This window comes from Setaria viridis, chromosome 7 (assembly GCF_005286985.2).
Source record: "Setaria viridis chromosome 7, Setaria_viridis_v4.0, whole genome shotgun sequence".
Lineage (NCBI taxonomy): Eukaryota > Viridiplantae > Streptophyta > Magnoliopsida > Poales > Poaceae > Setaria > Setaria viridis.
Genome location: NC_048269.2, coordinates 27,402,690 through 27,423,108, shown reverse-complemented (window position 1 = coordinate 27,423,108; position 20,419 = coordinate 27,402,690). Strand labels below are relative to the sequence as shown.

The following is a 20,419-nucleotide window of genomic DNA, read 5'->3' as shown; positions in this document are numbered from 1 at the left end:
TGTGAAAATGTATAAATCTTTATGTTGTTCCAATAAATACCAAATATGTTTATATATAAGGTATTACCTTTTCTTTTTAATTCATGCTAAAAGATACGCCACAAAAAATTACAATAAAATATATGATAACATATTGGTTCATTACCACGACACGATTAAATACAATTATTTATATTTATTTATTTTGAAATAAAGCATTCAAATATTGATATAAAAAAAGCTAGCTACCCACGTTATTTGCACGAGCCATCTTGATTCCATATGTAGTTATATCGCTGAAAGAATCGCTGCCCTCCGGAGCCTCGACGTCGCTCCCGTTTGTCGCCTGACGCCGTGTGTCCAGCCGCCCTTCTTACTGCGTGCGCTTCACGCGGTGGGGAACAGCTGCCGCCGGTCATGGGCTTCATCCTTGCCTCTTGAAGAAATCGAACCGCCCGTCGCTCCGTCCTCCGCCGCCTCCTCCTCCGTTCTCCGCCGCAGCCCAATCTCTCCCTCCTCCGCTTCCCCCTGTTTGATGCTGCTTGTCCCGCAAGTCGTCCCCACCCCCATGGCTGGCTGGGCCCATCCCATGCCTCAACGTTGTCGTGGCCACGCCTCGAGCCGTCGCTGCCCCCATGGCCGGATGGGCCCATTCGATGCCTCAGTGCCGCCATGGCCACTCCTCGGTCTGTCGCCGCTGCCGCCATGGCCGTCGCCATTGCCACCACTATCCGCCCAACGGCGTGTGACCTCAGGCCGATGGCCGGCCACCTACACCCTACACGCCATCGCTACCCTGCTGCAAGCCAGTACTTCAGGTGTCTTCCTCGACCACTGCCTTCCTCCTGTACTCCTCTCCGTAAGCTATCAACTCTGATTGCTCTGGCGTCTTCATCCATGGTCCCCTCCTGCTGACGAAGTGACCAACGTCCATCAGTAAAGTGGCCACGGTGAGATGGCAATTTCGTCGCCGGCGGGGAACACGATGCCGATAATCTTCAGGTAAAAGATTACCCCGTTCTATCTATACCTAGGGGGTGTTTGGATCGGGGTACTAAACTTTAGGAGGGGTCACATCGGATGTTCGGATGCTAATTAGGAGAACTAAACATGAGCTAATTATAAAACTAACTGCAGAACCCCCATACTAATTCGCGAGACGAATCTATTAAGCCTAATTAATCCATCATTAGCAAATGGTTACTGTAGCACCACATTGTCAAATCATGGACTAATTAGGCTTAATAGATTCGTCTCACGAATTAGACTCCATCTGTGTAATTAGTTTTATAATTAGACTATATTTAATACTCCTAATTAGTATCCAAACATCCGATGTGACGGGTACTAAAATTTACGGGGGTGTATCCAAACACCCCCTAATATTTCTTCCAACCATCGTGATCTTTTTGAAAAAAAAAAGTCCCTCAACTTTCGTAATAAAAAAAGTCCCTCAACTTTCGTAATCAACCCGTAGTCCTTGTAATATGTCTTGACGATTTTGCAAAAAGATCCCCAAACTTTACTGCAATTGTGGAGGTGGAGGCGCTCGCGCCGGGGTCGAGCCGCCGCGCCAGCCGACCTCGCCTGGGCTGCGCCGTCTGTCGCCGCCGTGGAGCTAGAGCCGGCCAGCCACCCGCGCCGTTGGTGACCACGTCGGTCGCCTCCGCCGTGCCTGCTGCCTCCGCCGCCGGGGTCAGGCCGAGGTGGCTGCGCCGGCCGCCAGGACTCCTCCGCGGGGGCGCGCCAGAGAGGTGGGAGAGAAGAGAGAGAGGAGATAGGGTCGGGAGAGAGATGTGGGAGAGAAGAGAGAGGGGGGAGGAGATAAGGTTGGCTGGTTGAGAGGGAAAGGTGGGAGGAGAGTTCGACCAATAGGAATGCTCGGTTTCGGAGTTGTGGATCGATGACGTGACAAATGTGTTTCTTCTCTGAAGTTATAACATATTTTTGGACTACTAAACTATCTCAAAGGAAAAAGTTGTCAACTACAAAGTTTAAAATCTCATCGAGCTCTACAATTTTGATATAAAATTTGTAATCATCCGAGATCGTATGCAAAAATTTGTATTAAAAAAATGCAGCCTTCAAACTTAATCATTCCCATCCTTAGTTTTGTTTCTATTCACGAACCCAACAACGGTTGCGCGGTCATCGTCGACATACATCTTGACGCCACTCCCATCGTAGGTCGACTTTTACCGCGGCAATGGGACTCCAAACGGCGGTACGCCACGCAGAGTTGTGCCCGCCCCCGCTTCCGTCGGAACGCACGAGTTCCATGTGTGGGTCCCACGTAATAAACAGATGGTATCATACCACCCACGAATGTCTTCTACTACTGTACTTGCAAAGAGAGGACTATTATGGACAACGCACCAACATATTATGAAGCGAAGCCAACATATTAGGAACAAACAAATAATAACGTGAGAGCAAGTAAGAACTTGTAGCAAAGCACGAGTATTTCTACTAGTTACTGCAGGTTCTTCCTTGCGATGCTTCGGCTAGCCTTTCAATTTTCTGGGTTTTCCGATATGTGCTCTTTATGTTCGATTCGATTCTCCTTTGCCTAACATTGCTTCTTATGTGGTTGTCCTGCAGGCTGCAGGTGCCCCTGTGCGTGCTCCCTTCCAAAAGGACGGCTACCGGCAGCACCACTGATTTTGCCAGTCAGGTAGAAGTTTCAGCGTGTATGGGTGTCTGGTTCAGGACAGCACCGTTCAATCTGTGTCGATTCTTCACATCGATCTGATGATTTCTTCTTAGTGCCTGACCTCACCATTCTTGATCTGACAGATGAAAATTGAACTCATTTTGCAAGTTGTGTTGCTTTACTCTGCCAAATGGAAGTACGTTTTGGATGCAGGTTAGTGTTTCTTCTTGCCAGCTACGTCAGTCAACTATTCTTGTGTCAAGCCTTTCAGTTATGAATCGAGTTCACAGTGTAGTATGTTGCTTTGCTGCAAAACGAAAGTGACTTCACAAGCAGGTTAGGGGTTAGGCTGCCTTCTCTTTCAGTTAGTTACAAGTACTATTTACACTCATGATGCATTCTGAAGAAGAGTCTCATTGTTTGGTTTCCTCCTATGCTTATGCAGGAAAATTCAGGTTACAGACATTCCGATGAGTTTGATTGCATTGCTATCCGAGGTTCTGAACATTATCGCCTCTACAAATGATGGGAGGATTTCTGAATTCAGTGGGTTATAGTTCTTGCAACTTAAATGTCTGGAGTAACACATATTAAGGCTTTGTTTCTTCCAAATTAGTTTACACTATACAGTTTGCTAATAACCAAAACATGTAATATGCAGTAATATTAGTACTTATTATGGACCAATGTTCCTTCCTGTACAAATTTTTGTTCGACTGCAAAGTACTGAACTTGAGGGAGCTTAATGCAAGTATTCAAATGAATTAGGTGCAGGCTGCCTAGCTATGCAGAGACCTACTCAAATATTTTTATGGCAACTTTATGGTCACCCAGACCCAGGTCAACACAAAAGGCTGCTGCCAATTCATGTTCCTGCTCCAAAATCAGGATTACATAGTCCATGAGCCTGCACATTCTCTATAATAGGTTCAATTTAAAGTTTAATTTTGGCCTCCATGCAGCTTCAAGTAGCCTTTCCCTGATCGAGTTTTGCTATCTCAGTTTTCCAGGATGCCCATACTGCAACTGCTATATTCTTTAATTTGTTTATTTTACCATGCCAATTCTTAGATGTCCCTTTCCACACTTATGTCACCTTCTTTTATGTATATGCACATGATATCTGTAGGGTACTTCCAATCAGAAATACACGTTTTCTATTATACTAATTCTGCAGGCACGATAAAAGGTACCTTGACCAGTGGCGAGATGGACCTGTCCAGGGAGCTGAGGCGCTTGCTGTTCTGCTGACCCTGCGATGTCACACTTGTGTGTGCTCCTGCCCATCCAATCATGCATTTATGCTTAATTCATATTCGTTTTGTAACATAAGAGTGGTCTGTTCATCGCACTTGCAATCTTCTTATGCCATTGGGCGCTCATGAACCTGTGGATCGGACTCGGATCATGAGACAAGGTTAATTTGCTAATGTAAAGATAGTTCTACAACGGCTTTGCTCCTTTGATAGGTTTATTTGTTCTCTGCTACACACCTTTCTATTTTCATAAGATATATATGCGCACAGTTTTGTGTCATACTCAGAAGACTAATCTACATGAAATGCTTCATATTTAAAGATTCCACCTCTATATTTAAAGGCATTTGTATAAATTCCCATTACATATTTACATTATTATAAGTTATTCCAACTTTCTTGGAGAATCAAACTATTTTGGTGTCATTCCAACTTTCTTGGAGAATCAAAACCAAAATTATAGAGAGGATCACAAAAATTTATGGCACCAAATAGATATACATGGTACTTATTTGGTATCATGAATTTTAGTACTTTATTGGTTAAACTTGAGATGGTTTGACTTTCCAATAAAGTCGGAATGACTTATAATTTGGAACGGAGGGAGTATTGGATAAGCAACCTACAATGGACAAGCTACAAGACTATTGTCATGCATTGGCAAACCACTTCAATGCAATGGTGTTTCATTTTCGAAATCAGAAGCTGACCTGGTGCAGCCATGACACTCTGCTACGTGTATGTGTTGTTGTTCAGCTGCGAATCCAAGATGAATTTTTCGCTCAAAAAATTCCAAGACGAATCTATCACATGTTTTGGCCCATCGACATTCCACAATGCAAGCAACATCAGACGATTGACATATTTAAGAGATTCTTGTGCCTTGCCGATGTAGTGTTCCGGTTTAGATGGATAAATTTGTTGTAATGGCAGCTATGACCATCTCCTGAATGGAGAGGATCTTTATGTTTGGCAACCACATGACTCGAATGTCCTCTATATGATGGTGGCTTTCATGTGGTTGTTCTTAGCTCCAAATTTATTTTCTGTTCTCAATTATTTTAACATTCATGTCTTTGAATTACAAATGCTACTTACCTATCCTTTTTTACGTATATTAGTGCAGTACAAATACAACAAAACATTCACGTTCATGCACGTTCACAAAAATGCCATGTGCAGCTGCCCTTCAGGCGCTGCGTGGCGCGCCTGCCTTCCCAGTTGATGCTGATATCCTGAAAGTCGGAGAAAATGAAAAGAGAATCCATCTTTCATGTCGTCCCGTTTGGCCCACGAGAGAAATTGGGCTTATGGACCATATGGAATATGGAAGGAAACTGGGCTACGTGCAGCGATATCTCTCTCTTTTCTCACATGCGTTGGGCCGGACTTATCCTCTCGGCCTTTTGACTGGGTAAGAGGAAATTCATGAGAACGAAGAAGTTCGAGTACCCATTTTTGTTTGGTCCATCTAGAAAAAGTACTATTCCATTTGGGCCAGTTCCGAGTGCTGACAGCACTGCAAACTGTTTTTCAAAAAGAAAAAGAAAAAAGACAGCGCTGCAAACTGCAAATACTATACTTGCGCAGAAAATGTCAGAGGCCTCATATATTATGCCAAAATGGGATCACCTGCTCCTTGCTCGCACACTAAACTAATCTATCTTAACAACCTCCTGAGTCCTGACCCAAAAGCTATTAAAAATCAGGCACGCGATTAGAGCGCTCCTCCAAGAGGATTGATGTCTTTGCAGGAGGCTGTTGCAAATAAAGAACCCTAAACGGAGAACGGTCTCACAAACCCCAACAGTCCCACGCGCCATAAAAAACAGCGAGCCGCACGATCCCGATCCAGCCGCAGGCCTGCGGCTCCCTTCTCAATCCTCGCCCCGGCCCCCCAAAAGGCACAGTAGTTTAATCGCCGGCCTACTTCAACCCCGGTGGCCAGGGCCCTTGGCCACTCATGTCGAGCGCAGGGCAATGGGTGGGGGCGAATGAAAAGCAGGAATTCCTTGTGGTACGTGTTGGGGCCTGATAGGCGTGGTTTGATTACGCCAATAATTGGAGTTTGGAGCCCGCTCGCGTCCGTACGGGACTGACCAGCACGCAGCGGGGTTTTTATATTTACAAATGTCCCTAACCACAAGATATTCCCGCACGCCAATGGCCGTCGACTGCAGCGGGGGCTTTCTGAATTCTGATCGCCATCGAAATCCCGAATAGTGCTTTTGTTGACTCGTCTGTTCGGCATTATTTCGCGTGCGTCTCCCTCGATCTGACGGTGACAGTCCGTACTCCGTAAGGAGCAGCCTACCATTTTCCGACGAATTCTCGCGGCGTCCAGGTCTAACGATCCCCTTGCCGATGGCCATTATTGCCATGCTACTCGATATATACTCGAACAGCAGCGGCATGCATGCCAATTGCCAACCCGATCGATCGAGCCCACGCCGCCACGCGGTCCCCATGCCATGCCATGCCATTGCCACGGAACGGGAGGATCCACTCGCGCACAGTACAGTCGCAAAGCGCTCGGCGGACGCGGGCTTCCGTCGGCCCCAGGCCGGCCTGGAACGAAGCAGCTCGATCGCGCGCGCGCACATGGGACGAGGCGTGGCGTGCGAGCGCGACAGCGACGTAACGGGGCGAGCTCAACGGTTTCATCAGGGTGTGAGCAGTGTTGCGGGCAGTGCCGCAGTGGATAGATAGGATAGAGGGGGGGACGGAGACGGAGACGGAGGCAGGGAGGTGCCGGCTGTCCGAAATGGGCAGGAATTATTTGGGTTTTCCCACCCCGGCCTGCCCGGCCGCAGCTGCAGCTGCATATCTGCATGCATGCACCTCCCAGTGGTGCCCAGCTTTGTTGTTTCTTGGGCCCGGCCGGGCCTCGCCCCAGCTCGCCGCACACGCTCCCCCCTCGTAGTCCTTCTCCACCCTGCCCGGCTGCCCCTTCTGATTCCATCTCTCTCGGATGCCATGCATGCCATGCCACACAGACGCCAGATGTGCCAGAAGCCCAGAACAAGCACATCTATCCGTCTCCCCCCACCTCCTCTCTCCTCCCTCTTCTCGCTACACATGCATACCGCACTAGCTTTTGCTTCAGCCGCTCTGATGCATGGCCTCATGTATGGAGCATATAGCAATGCGTTGCACTAGTGTCCGAGGCTCTGAGCAGAGCAGGGTCTTAATGCGGCTTTGTTGGGACGTGGTTGGATGGTTCCATCTCACATGCACCAATTAATCCGCAGGCCGGCAGCCCGGGTGGAGGGTGGCCATGGGCTGCAGTGCTACCAGGAGTACGCACTGCTGCTGGCCATTAAGCCCGCCACCCGCTCTCATGTGGCGCCTGAGATCATAGGATCGCAGCGGCAATGCATGCTTACGTCGGTGTTATCAGCTTACTCATTCGTTTTATTTGAGCTGTTTTCTTGGGAGTACTAGTATTACTGTTGGGCTATATATATCCATTGCATGTTGTGACCTGCAGGAGGCATGTCTCTCTTACTTCAACCACTCCCTCTATTCCTTCTTTTACCACATTTCGTATTTCAATATTCAAATCTTATTATTTTGACAACAGACAGTCTAATAATTTATAGATTGTGCGATATGAATTCAGTACGATTGGGTTTATATTTAAAACGCTTTCATAAATCCTATGTTTTCTCCTTTTCCTTTTTTAATTTCTCCATATAACTCATATCTGTAGCAGCTAGTGGCGAGAGGAGAGAAGAGATCGATCGAAGAGATAGAAAGAGAGCACGCCTATGCCTGTCTCGGTAGCAGCTCTCCCTACTAGTAGCAGCAATAGGCTCAGGCGTAGATGGTACTCGCGCGCCTGGGCGGGCCATGATGTCATGTGCGTGTCTTACTCGGTTTCGAGCATATACAAAGGCGCATGCGTGCGTGGTCCTCCTCCGAGCTCCGAGCGAGAGCCGAGAGCACCAGGCGAACCAGACTGCTTGGGCGCCGGCCGGCGGGCGTGGCGTACATGTGCGTGCCGTCCGCGTTGCACCGTCCTGTCGTGTCCATGGCGAACAGGCAAGCATGCTTCCAATTCCGCGGGCGCGAGACGTACGTCTCGGGCACGCGCGGGAGGCTACTGTGCTTTGCTCGATGACCGCTACCTCACCGGTAGGTGTGTCGTCTGTGAGCCGTTACGCGCGTACTGTGCGCTGGTACGTTGGTGTATAGCTCCACGCCACGCCATCCCCAATACCACTACGGGCTGCCGGAACAGCGCGCTAGAGGTAGGAGGTAGCACGTACTACGTATGTTACCGCCTTCCTGCTCTCCCTTTTACCCGTTTCTCCTGCTACAGTCTGTCTGGTTGCAGTTATTTCCTGGTATCTACCTTTTACGTACATTTACCTAGGCAGAGTTACTGTGACAAACGGATGTGTTGTGTAAGTTACGACGGATAAAAAAGCCCTCCATAAATTATGTATGGATCGATCGATCATATTGATCTCCTATTACGATTTACAAATGCCTGGAAATTAATTATAGCAGGGTATCGAATCAAATTTGAAAAATGGAACAGGTTTTGTCCATCACCAATTAGCTTATTATCGATTTCTCTTTGCATGCTCAACATAAATATGAAGAAGGATGCCATGCCATCTCACAAAAACCTCAAATGTAACATCAATTCACAGGCAAGACGAGTTGATTAATCAAACATGATGTCTCATTAGTGATAGATAGTTACACGCACCGTTTTAAGCTGATTTAGTTCTGTCCTAAGCAAAGCTATTTAATTTTGATCAACTTTATATGTAAGAGTACCAAATCTTCGAGACCAAATAATTATGGTATAAAAATATATTTAATGATGGATCTAATAATACTAGTTTCAATAGTGTTTTTACTGTTGTGCTAAAAGTTGAACTAGCTAGAAAAATAACTGCATGGGAAATAGAACATTGAATACATTGTCATGAAGAACATATGTTTGACATGAAATCACCTAATATACAATATAATGGTGACCTAAAATTAATATTTTCTTGTGTCACTACTAGAAGCAGGATCTAAGCAATCTTGTCAAGGAACATTAAGAGCACCCTTGACACGTAACTCATGCGGAACATTCGACAAAGAAAAGTTGAGACCTTACACATCTACGGGAATCAAGCCTACATATATACTTATGTGTCTAAGAAATCTTTTCCAATTTGAAAAATGAGTGTGGTTGCTAAAGAGATGCCTAATAAGTGTAGTAGTGTACTAGTGTTAGTACTTGATCTAATTAGTTATTAGTTGCACTTTATTTGTGGCTAAAAGCATAATTAATCTATCTATCTAGCAGCCGTGCATGGACTTATCAGAGTTCAGTGGTGCGCCTACTAGCTGTGTATGATATATAGGAGGGATTTTTTTTTAAAAAAAATATGTACAGGTGCTAAGCTACAGGAAATGGAAAAGTTGGTCCATGGAACACGAAGGGATATGATACATCAGGCAAGCCGGAGGGTCTTTTAAGCTTCATGGAAGTGGAATTAAAGCTCTTCCGATGCTGTAGCTGTGACAAAGAAGAGGGCCCCTTTGTTTTGCAAGTTCTACGATAACGAAAGGCTGCCTCAGCCGGCCTTCATCAGTTTTAGCTTTCCTTTTTTGCCACTCTCGTCTTGTTTCCTGTGTGCCGTGTGCGTCTTTGCAGCTCACTCTCGCGCCCAACAGTATGCAGCTATGATGCAGCAGAGATAAGGAGGTAAAAAGGAGAGGGATTAAACAATAAACATCATGATGCATGTGTCAGGTGAGGAACTAGAAACCTCTGCACATCCGTATGATAACGTCCTGCTGCTACTGCTCATGCCAATAAATGTGAACTCCACCCGCCCGTACGGATCAGTATACGTGTAAATGGCTCTGTGTAAGCGTGTAGTATATTTGTCTTTTTCTGAACTGCAAAGCGCCAAAAGGTGTGGCACAGCTTAGCTCAGACGCCCAAGTCGTTATTTGTGTAAGATAATTTTTTTTAAGACTCTGTAAGGATATGCTATGTGTCAATCATTTGGTTGTTAAAACCATTAACTGTTAACACCAAAATTAACAATCTAATCGTCTGCTATTTATACAGGAGTATAAATAGTTGGTGCCAACAAAAAAACCATGTAGTAGTGTGTTCTATGGTTGACGATTTTGTGAGATAAAATACTACCATTAAAAGCTTCCTAAACAGGACTATCTGACCGTATGTGTGGTTACAGGGACACAGTGCTGCTCCTCCTCCTGCTACCGCCCTGCTGGACGTCGGCTGATCTCGGCAGGATACCCCTGCTATCAAATGCATCGGTCGGCGTGTCTGCCAATTGTGCTCGACTTCAATGATCCGTGGCATGCATGCCACCCGACTCATCTCTGACACGCCTCGCGCCAGAGCGTTCTCTCCCTCTCCTATCCCGGCCTCTGTTCAGCTTCAGCATGCATGGTCGACAGGCCCGGCCGGAGACGACGGATCGCAGGCGGACGGCATCTCTGTATGCATCAAAGTGCCGTCGCAAAAATGCGCCGCCCCTAAAGTCATGTGTTCCCCTGCCGCCGCTGCTGCTGGAAAAGGCGTGTAAGCTACGAGGCACACCAGCTAGTATAGCTTAGCTAGCTGCACGCCCGCTCAGGTTTCTCCATGAAAGGCTGAAGAGCATGCCTGCATGGCGGCAGGACGTATGCATGTCGGGGCCGGGGGACATGGAGTGAGTGATATGCATGCGAGCGAGCCCCCATCGCCCATCCGGCGACGTTCCGGCGACTGATGCGATTGTTCCATCACCCGTCCAACCATCGTCTGCGATCTGCGAGTGAGAGTGTGTGCGTGCATGCATGCACGCGCATGCGTCGGTCGAATCGATGGCTTTCTCTGACACTCCCTGGTGTGGTGCGTGCTGTGCGACCTGCCGAGAGAAATTGGTAACCGTGCACTACCGCGCCGTCGCTTCCGATTTGATCCACGAGAGCTCGGCGGACCAGAAGCCAGGGCGACTAGGCGATGGACGGCGCATCCTGCAGCACAACAACCAGACACCCAGGCGAAAAAGCACAAAAAACCAGCGCGCGCGGTCAAGTCCATTGAGAAAGGCACCTGTTCTCTGTTTGGTGGTCAGCTCTCAGGCTCTCAGCTGTCACCCAACTGAATTGTTTTTAGCGTACACAAAGGCATTTCTCTCTAGCTAGCAAGCTCCGAGGTTTGCCGATCGGTGGACTAATTTCCTGTGGAGGAATCCAAGGTTTCTTCTTAATCTTGCGCATGGCACATGCAGGAGCATCAGGCCGGACGGGCCGGCGTTAGTTGCTCTATCCGAAATACTACTAAACTGTTGAGGCTTGTTCAGAGGATACCTGATGGCTATCAGGCTATGCAGCATGCACCTTGGTCTTCACATGGTGTAAATTAATTATTGTATGTTCTTCTTTGAAAATTTGAGAACCCTTCGACTACTTTTTTTTTTCCTATTTGAGCTAGAACATCATCTTCAACTGCACAGATGGCGCATCAAGCAAGGGTGCTTCTAATATAATCCTAGTCACATGCATTATCTGAATCTGAACCCATAATTCAGCCCATGAGGTGACCAGTCTTCATCCCATCTAGCGATAGATATTGCCGATTTGATTTCAGGACATTTCTTGTATTATTGCTTTTTTGGTTTTGCAACTAGGAAAACACGCACCAACCAGCAGTGGTCCTTAAATCTCAGCACTCTCAATCCATCGTCTCGATGGCATTTTATGGGAGCTGTGTTGCCATTTTCTTAGGCATCTAATCAGGCTTTTCATTGGCACAGGAGTACGATCTAAACTCTAAAAGAAGCCTATAGGCTGTACCATCTGTGCAGGTGACGAGCAAATTGAGAAGAATCTGTCGTCGTGCACGCATTGTGCTTGTGCGTGGCTTTGTGCTTAACGAGCCCTATAACCTCGGGTTCTGCAGCTATAAACGATAGATCTTCACTTTCATGAGCTTTGTTTTCCCCACCCTAACCACTGCTATCCTGGAAAATGTTCTGCACTGGTACCACTTGCCAGCTTTTCCTCTGCTTCGAGCTCTTCGATAGGCCGGTGCGTGTGGTATCAATTGCGAGCAATCCACTGATTGAGCTTGAAGGAACTAACATGACTAGTGTTAGTGTAAGACGTATGCATAGGGCCTGTTTGTTTACCCACTGTATTGTATAATCCAGCTTACAGGTGTGGAAGAAAAAAGCTAAAATAAGTTGAAATAAGCTTTTGGTCTAGGGCAGCTTATTGGATTATATAAGCTGGGAAGCATAGATCATATAAGCCGGCTTATAAGTTGGGGTGTTAGTTGAGCATATGAGCTTATATAAGTTAGATTATAAAGTTAAAATAAAGTAAAATGGACTATATAAGTTGAGGGGTAAAGAAACAAGCCCTTACACTTCTTGCAGCGGGCGTGCCTACCTTCTGTAAATGAGCAAGTGGTCAGTTCAAGCTATATATGTCTAATTTGTAACTTGTCTTTCCTTAACAAGTTGTGCAAAGATAATAGGTGGATTACTGCACTAAATCAAAAGTGCAGTGGCTTCAAGTAAGGCATATTTTAGAATGCTTATGTTTTTTAAAAAAAGTTATCCTAGAGCAACTTATTTTGGGAGTGAATAATAGTAACTACGCCTGACCTCAACGTAAAAAAATCTTCTTAATCTTCATTTGGCACCATGGCCTTTTGAAGAACATTTGGTTTGTTATTTATTTAACAATGCTTTTTTTAGCAGTGACAATGGGGGGGCACATATGCACCGGCCACTTGATATTGTGAGCATTTGGGTTCGAATCCGGGTAGATGGGCTCCTCATCATAGGAGTTCTCCACCACCCGAGTTAGTTCCGATTCTCACTTTTATATATAATAGTGCAATTAATTAGTTAAAAACAACTTAACTAATTAGATTCTCTAGATGGTACTACCTCAGCATTGGCCAAACCAACCTAACCCTAGTGGTCCAGAAAACTTGAGTGGAAGTTGAACAACAAAAAAATTAAAGGTTCCGTTACACGAATATATACATTATCTTCTGCAAAAGCAATCTACACGTACAAGATCATTTTAGAAGTAACGCATTCAAAAGAGTCGACAAAACTCTTACCAATCATCTATATAGCCCAAAGGGCATGCATCCAGAAATTAAATCCAGTCATTTCTCATTTGAGCTGGCTAGTACACCTCAAATTACTCAAGTGTTTGCATTTTTTTTAAAAAACTAAGTGTATGCAAATGGGTACATGCATTTGCCGCTACCAACGTCCAACGGCACATATATACTACTGTATGAAGTTTGAGCAAAATTCTTCATCATGTGCTGCATTTTGATTAGTGCTACCATAACAGTATATATAACACCATGGAAGTCGGCACAAACCGTCCAGGTACCAGATGCAGGTGGTGTGCGTCTAATGTAGTCCTAGTACAGTTTATTTGCTGCGCAGCGCTGCCCAGCTCTTAAACTACGTAAAAAGAGGGGGTCCGTTTCACCGCCTGCACATGCGCAGTTTTTTGCCGACATGTGCAAGTAGCGGCCGGCGCCCCACTTGCAGTAAACTGGGCAGCGCCAACGCGACTCTGCTAGGTGTCCAGCGCGCCCTGACCCGGCCGGAGAGATCCGAGGCGCTGCCCCGATCGCGCGGCGCCATTGGGCGTCCGCGTTTGTCCCCATGCGCGGCGGCTTTTGCCGTTGCCCAGGGGAGCCAGGGCAACTTGCATTGGCGAGGGATCGGCGAGGAACAGCGCGCCGCGCGCAGGCAGAGAGGCAGGCAGGCATGCAACCCAGCTGCGCCCCCGCCCCTTAGTAGTTTTTTTCGGGAGCTCCAACTTGCTGGTGGTGTGAGGTCAAATGAGGCCTTAATCATGCCAGTAAACTAAGGATTAAACTAATCCCGGCCCAGTAATCTGATTAAATGAACAGCCTGTTGTTTTATTAGCCCCATGACGCGGTGATGTCACCGACGAAATGGATGATTACATCAGTAAGCAGAACCAATGCAACTTGCATTAGACATATATAGTAGAACGGATAGATGTACTAGTACTACTAATTGCCCTCTGCACTATTTTTCTTGTTTTGGAGAATGAGTGTACAAAGTACAAATATTGCAGAGATAAGATATACAGCTGCATATTTGTCTTTATATTCCGCCATCCTTTGAACAATAATGTAATTTGGTTACATTATTATTGATATATTCTTCTGCCATCCTGAAACACTGTATGGATAATTTCCTTTATTTGTGTCACTAGAAAAGAAGAATAGTATCCTACTATTTGTTACTTGCGAGCTATAGGCTTGAGAAGATCATATCAGATCAGATGCGCGACACCTGAAAAACAAAAACAATCTCAGGTGATGGGGGCGAGGAGCCTTTGGAAGCAGAAATGCTTCAGAGACAGGGTCCGGGAACCGCATGAAGTACCAACTGTGGGACGAGACAAACATGACATGTCAACAAACAACGCCATGGCAATCTTCACGCCTCTTTTGCTACAGTGGTAATATTAACGTGCACTTCAGTACTGACATCTTTATTTTAATTTGCTCACCCTTTTTGTCCTTGATAAATAGTTGTATGTTCATATGGTGCAAAGGGATAAAATAATCCAATTGTTCATCACCATTCAATTTTCTTGAATGGACAGTAACATGCATGTGTGTACCTGAGGACTGCAGGTTTAAATTTGGTCACTATTTCGTCCACGGATTTTTCATATAAATGTCCATGGTGGCGTGTACTATGCAGGGAACAGGCTCTTGCACGGACATCCCTGCCAGCGTTCTGGTGTTGCCGGGGGGCAATAGTACCCACTGACATGTGGGACTGGAATCAGCTAAGAAATCAGGAAAAGGTACAGTAAAAGCATGCCGGAGGGAGAATGTACCATCGAGATAATATAAGGGTGGTTATATGCTTTTGTCCATCCACTGCACCCTATATATTTATATATAGCAATTCACCCCGGCATTGATCATTTATATTCTGACAGTAGCATTTGCATTGTTACCAGAAATGGCACTGATGTTCCAATTTTTTTATTCTTGCTCGATCAAAACGAGGGCCATCGCTGAGTACGGAATGTCAAGAAAGTTTATAGTTACAATAGGTAGCAGATATCAATGTAATTTAGCACGTGATCAAAATCCCTCACAGAGCTTGGAAAAACTTTTAAGCCTGTTTTTTTATGGGTTTTATTATTTGAATCCTTTTTTATGGATATCTGTCCTTGAATTATTTCTTACTGCAGCCTGCTTTTTGAGAAGTCATAGCTACAAACTTATTATGACATGCCTTTATGCTTGAATCTAGCATTTGATGGGCAATATATAGAAGACTGCTAGTAGTGTAGAATAAAATATATATATATATATATATATATATATATATATATATATATCTGTGTGTGTGTGTGTTTTAGCAAAGAGTGGACGAAATATATGCTCTGACTGCAAGTATTTGTGCTTGTGTCAGACTCTCAGAACCAGTGCAAGCCGTTTTTTCAGACTACCCAGGCATGCCACAGATCACATCAATCAGCCAAAGTAGAGGACATTTCATGGTTTGATGTGATCCAAGTTGGAAGTCCGGTCTGGAATCTACAGAAACATTTGGGTAGCAACTAATGAATCCCTGCCATTGCTGCAGTGATCTCAGTAAGCACCTGTTTGAAACCTGTGAAATTCACTGTATTTTTACAGGAAACAGAAGTATTCCGGCCTTTTTTTTTTGGCAGTGGATTCAATCCTTTTGCACTAGGACCCACCATATTTGCATTTTTAGTATCCAGGAAGTCCTAAAGGGAACCTTTGATATACAATCACTTTTGCACAGGAAAATTTGGCAACGGACTCTGTATTGACGCGGGGGCAACGGCCGCTTAGCAGAACTGTCTTAGTCATGCTGCTACTCAGCACTGGATTTACGGTCCAATTGTAAGCATTGGTACGGCATGTGGAGGAAATTTTAAAAGTGTTTAAAGGGAATCAGTCTGATCATGGTTGCTGGAAAGGCTAAGAAGAACCAGCTCTGACTAAGACCAACACCACTAACCGAACTCCAACGACATCTGGCTCCTCATTACTTAGGAATGAATCTAATTGGTATATGTAGATGCTGTCTTGTTACGATGCATTTGACTAGTCAGAAAATAAAGCTAATTAGTATATAATCCTATAAAATAATTATGTCATTATGCCGTGCATGTAAACTATATAGACTAGTACTACATAGACAATTATCCAATATGATTAAATTGACCGTCAAGTAGTAGTAGCCAATCAGAAGAGGGAAGTTAAGATACCAGCTAGAAGGATGAAAGGGACACAACACCTTGCTTTTATTGGTAGTTGCATGACATAAACCCACCAAAAGATAGGAATTCAGCCATTTATTTGTCTGTGATCTGCAAAACAAAGGACATGTGTAATGTGTTATTAATGTACTACGCATGGCTAATCTTCTGTTTGGTGATGGCGAACGGGATGTCGGAGTAGTTGTACCATACTTAGATTAGTAACTAGTTTGCCTCCCAAACTGTTGGGGTGATAGATGACAATGCAAAGGCTGAATGATTTGAATTAATTCCTTGATACGTACTTACATCATACTAGCTGCCTTGTGTACTGTCACTTGCCGGATCACGCGTGAGAGACTAGTCCCTTTTCTTTTCCCTGCATCACATCAGGCTTCTTCATCACCTACCTGCAACGATTGGCCGTGGGAGTATCGGGAGAAACGAAGATGAGCTGGGACCCTGATAAAACAAGATAGATACATACATTAATTAGGCTTATCGCTACCAGTACATACCGGTATTGTTAATTCAGAAAAGCAACCGATCGAGATATGGGATCAGCACTGTGTTAGTCGTTGCTAACTGTGCGTTGAACAGTCTGCTCCCGATCGATGGTACAGGAAAAGCTATAATAAGCTTTGATTATCATTTTTTCATGGCAAAAGCTTTGATTATCATTATAAGCACTGTTATATAGTTCAATCAACGATGTGTTTGTGTGTATGTATGTATGTATATACACACACACACAATTATAGGCACTGTTCACCTGGTGCCGACGACGGCGATGTGTGATGAGGATTTGCCCGGCGCCACGACGTGGATGCTTGCTTATAATTGGAAGTCACGAGGCGTGCTGGGTGGCGGCTTCACCACATATAGAAGCTTAGCTCACGCCACGCCCTGCAGAGAAAATAAAACTCGGCGCAGAAAGGGAAATTTCACATAGCCGTCTTGGGATGATCTGTAGCGTTGCTTTGCGTGATGGGCACGTCAAAATGAGAGAGAGAGAGAGAGAGAGAGAGAGAGAGAGAGAGAGAGATGGAGGAGTGGTAGTAGCGCTGCACGTGCTGAATTGCTGATGCATCATCTGCTGACCGAGCTTGACATGGAGATAAGCTAGCTGATGTGCCTCCTTCCGGAGAACAACTCAACACCAATAATTTACCAGCGGAGAAAACCCTCGGCACAGATCGATTTGCCACGTCAGCAGGAAATTCGGAACCCGAGGCTCCTGGCAACAAGGGGTAGAATTGTGATTACTGTTTTTGTGTTCGTTCAGCTTTTACCCTGGAAAAAGCGTCAGTAAACTAACTTTTGGGTGGTCCTTTCCTTTTCTATTTACTGTGTGCTACCAGCAGTAGTCATCTGATATTGCCCTTTCTTTCTCATGAAAAAAAAGAGAGAGTAGTTCAGAGCCAGATCCTTATCAAGCTGCAAAGTTACTACAATGGTGTACTATTACAAAGCTCCAAGCTAAGGTGACAGTTGCAGAAGTATGCGTCGTGGGGCTCTTTGATGCTTTCCACAACGCTGTGCGCTTACCCTATTTGTATTGAGGGGTCCCGCAGCATCTTGTGCATTCCAGTCTCCGTCGTCCAGTGTACTCGCGTAATTGTCATCCACAGCGTGCTGATTATCCGGGAAAATACACAGCTCGGGAGCATCACTTTTTCTCGCTCCTGTTCCTGACTTCCTTCTCCCTGGCTCGCTTTCGCTCCCCATTCAAGCCGGGGCACGCGCGCCACGCACTTCGCCGCCCATTCTTCGCCAACGCAATCCGCCGGCAAAGACAAATAAAGGCCGCCGGCCGTCTAGGCCCTCTTTCTCCCTCGTGTATTATTCGGTTCGCCGGCCGGCTAAGTTCGACGACTTGCATGTGTTCACCGCTCTCGATCGCCTTTGCCGTGGAGCCGCCGGAACCTGTGGTAGGTGCAGTACCCATGGATGTTGTGCGCACTTGGGATCGATCGCCGTCAAGCTCGCATGAGTGACCCTTTTGATGTAAGAATGCTCCCAGCAAATTAAAGTGCGCTCGAAGAAGAAAAATCTAGTGTTCATGCAGTGGGGAGAAGCCACCATGTGTCTGCTGTGCCAGCTGAATTATTGGCTCTCTTTCTTCTCTTTGAAAAGAAAGGCAGATCTTTCTCCCTCCGAGTACTTCGTGGCTTCGTGCAGAAAACCACCACCACTCCTCTCCCTCCTGCTGTGCAGTTAGAAACTGATCCAGTTGCTGTTAGTTTAGGGGAAATGTTTGTGCGTGTTGAGACTTGAGAGGATCGGAGCTAGGATCCACCACCCAATGAGAGGGACAGCAGGGAACAGGTAATGCGACGTGCAGGCACTGTCCAGCCAATTGACGCGAGCTGGGAGACGGAGAGTACTGGGTCGGGACTCGCCTTTCCCCTGCACTGCACCCGGCACTGCTCCTCCTCCAACAACCGGTACCGCCCCTGGGACTAAAAAAATGGGGGGCGGCACATCATGAGAGGACGCTTGACGTAGCATGGTACTCCCCTGGCATGTGTGCGCACCACTCGCATTTCCAAGAGCTTCCTGCGCTCGCTGCGTCGCCTGCGTGCGCGCGCTTCACGAATAAACAAGTGTAAGATGCTTTTACTTTTACTCCTGTCGCACGCAGAGGGCATCTTCTCGATCGGCAGAGGGGGGAGTGAGGAGGATGGACATGGACATGGATGGATACTTTGGTTGAAGGTCTCTAGAACCCTACTGGCCTTTTTGTCTCGGGGAAGCCTCACCAGGACACCTCACTCGTCTTGTAAGCCGGGTCCATGCACCATACACGTATCAATCATTACCTCCACTCAATAAACCTTATAATATTCCGCCCAGGAATTTTACATTTCTGTGCACTTCAAAATTTTCTAGAAAAGGGCATTTTCTGAACACTCTGGTATGAGTATGAGCACACTGCATTTTTGTAGGTGTCTTTTCGCCACTATCTGCCATGTCGGTTACCCCCGGCCCGAACCCTTTTTCATCAATAATGCAGGGTTCACGATGAATATGCATGTTTGGTTTCCTTGCCTTGCCTTGTCTATCATGGCGTCATCAATGGATAAGGAAACCGTCAATAGTGATGAGTGGAGGGCTAATCAATTTTTTGATAACTCTCGAAAGCAAGAAGTCAGTAAAACTCTTCATTAATTATTACTATGCTACTCACTCCATTCCAAAACGTAAGTCATTCTAACTTTTTTGGATAGTCAAAGCATCTTAAGTTTGACCAAATCTATACAATAAAGTACTAACATTTACTACCTTTCGAAATTAATTGCTACTAAGTATTTATCCATGTTGCATAGCATGCCATAATCATTTATATTTCAAGACGGGAGGTAATAGGAAAGATGAAAATAGACATGGTTACTCTTGTCAGATAACCTTACCGGGCAAGGCGAGAAAAGATCCAAACATATCTGTGACACTGCAAATGATAATTGTAAATGATCATAATTCTTTTATTAAAAAATGATCATCATAAAAATGATACTGCATTTGGCCATGAAAAATATATATACACATGTACTAGTTTCAAAAGAAATATATATACAGATGCTTTATATGAACAGTTTTGCAGATCCTGCCTGAGCACTTGTTAAATTATTGGTGCGGCTTGGCTTATATGTATGGAAAATATTTCTGATGCTCAGCAGTAGCTAGCTGCCACAAGCTAGCACAATATGAACCCTACGGGCCTGTTTGGTTGGCTGCATTTGAACTAGCCAGGCTCTTCGGATGCCACGTTAGCTTGTTTACTTACCTGTCTCGGCGTCAGGCTTGGCTGGCCAGATGAAAAAGCACCGCTAGGCCTGGCTCCCTCGCGGCATGCGGACATTAGTCCAGTTTAATGATGCTGCTAGCACATAATTAATGCATATTATGTGATTTTAATTTATTTTAAAACAGATTAGGACTCGGTAAGATAAAGTAGATATTATTATAATATAATATCATAAAATAGTTATTTTGGCAGTTTCGTATTCCTTACGTGCACTCGTATAGGAAACCAAACACCATCTCATCTCATCTAGACTAAGCGCATACAAGTAACCAAACAACGACTTCTTGCATGCGCCCAGCCTAACCCTCGACAACCAGGCTCGTTGATGCAAGCCAGGCTCGGCTGGGAAGGCAACAAATCAGGCCCTACAAGCATGGAAGTTGGGGGCAAAATTTGTGGTGCGGCTATATGCCGCGGAAG

General features: G+C 45.5%; 1 long non-coding RNA gene across 1 annotated transcript; it reads left to right on the top strand.

The window, feature by feature from the left end:
• The first annotated feature begins 300 nt into the window (after window positions 1-300).
• LOC140223339 (uncharacterized) lies at window positions 301-4,081 on the top strand. The gene is made up of 4 exons (XR_011898734.1): window positions 301-981; window positions 2,581-2,653; window positions 2,776-2,968; window positions 3,078-4,081. It is a non-coding gene; the product is annotated as an uncharacterized lncRNA (long non-coding RNA).
• Window positions 4,082-20,419: the final 16,338 nt, after the last annotated feature.